The sequence below is a fragment of the Etheostoma spectabile genome, chromosome 24 (assembly GCF_008692095.1).
Source record: "Etheostoma spectabile isolate EspeVRDwgs_2016 chromosome 24, UIUC_Espe_1.0, whole genome shotgun sequence".
NCBI classification, from domain to species: Eukaryota; Metazoa; Chordata; class Actinopteri; order Perciformes; family Percidae; genus Etheostoma; species Etheostoma spectabile.
The window spans coordinates 15688756-15689799 of record NC_045756.1 but is presented as its reverse complement, the minus strand read 5'-3'; the positions used below and the strand labels follow the sequence as shown (position 1 = coordinate 15689799).

General features: G+C 35.7%; 1 protein-coding gene and 1 pseudogene across 1 annotated transcript in view; both read right to left on the bottom strand.

The window, feature by feature from the left end:
• LOC116673702 (gastrula zinc finger protein XlCGF8.2DB-like) overlaps positions 1–1044 on the bottom strand; it is a 325201-nt pseudogene that overhangs the window by 11199 nt on the left and 312958 nt on the right.
• The window catches only part of LOC116673715 (NACHT, LRR and PYD domains-containing protein 12-like), a 6600-nt gene continuing 6411 nt past the window's right edge, over positions 856–1044 (bottom strand). Inside the window, 1 exon segment of the mRNA XM_032505950.1 lies at positions 856–1044. This exon segment is cut by the window's right edge and continues 615 nt beyond it. The gene's annotated coding sequence lies outside the window, so the exon portion shown is untranslated.

Genomic DNA, 1044 nt, shown 5'->3' with positions numbered 1-1044 from the left:
CTAGATATTCTAGAGTGTTAAGTTGCTTTTCTAGAATGTTAAGTACGATTCTAGAATATTAAGTTATAGAGTATATTTAAAATTCTAGAATGTTAAGTTACAGTTCTAGAATGTCTGGTGTTTTATCCTGCCAGGAAGTTGAAAAGGTGAAGCTTATGCTATTTACTGTCTCTTGACGCAACAATATGGGAGAAAAATGAAAAATGAAATTTAAAAAAGGAAAACAATTGGGTTTGCAAACAATTAAACTGTATATGAATAATTATAACCAGGATTGTATGTATGTACAGGATTTTCTGCTAAAGCATTATAGCATATAATCGACTTTCAAAGAAAGAACGTAATAAATCCCTTCATTGACTCCTGGATCAATCATGGCCCGCATATTATTTATATATATATAAATACTATGTATACCGTATATATAGAAGATTTCTCTCTGCAATAGTAGTTTGTCTATCACCATCCCAAATGTTCATATTTATGGCTTCAAGGCCTTCAGCTATACGGCTGTCTGGCTATCTGTGTCGCTGCTATGTACTGTGTGTTTAGCCATTGGTAATCCACATTAGGTTTTCTAATAACATACATGTGTTTTGAGACTCTGTCTTTCAAGCGTGTCTCTGTCCAGCCTATGTAAAAGGAACCATGTGTAAAAGATAAGCAGTGTAAAAACAAACAGTGTTACAGGTGGTTACCTGGTAACAGTGTGACCTTATGAGTTTTAACACCATTGAAAGGATTGCACTCCCTTACTCCACAATGGTTGCAAAGACCAAGCTTAGAAATCTTAAATCTCGAGGTAACCTGAGCCTTGTTGAAGGGATCCTGGTGGATGTTGATTTATAACCTCTATTAGTAGGACAATCTCTTGGTCTGTGTCACAGATGTGACAAAGACGTTGGAATTGGCCCAACTTTTTATTTACACAGCTCGGTCAGCTGAGTTAAACTGTTAAAATGTCAATAATCAAAGAGATGAAATCCTCCAAATGGCTGTTTACTGTTTGAGTATGAGACAGATCTGCTTCACAGTGCAGAGTGT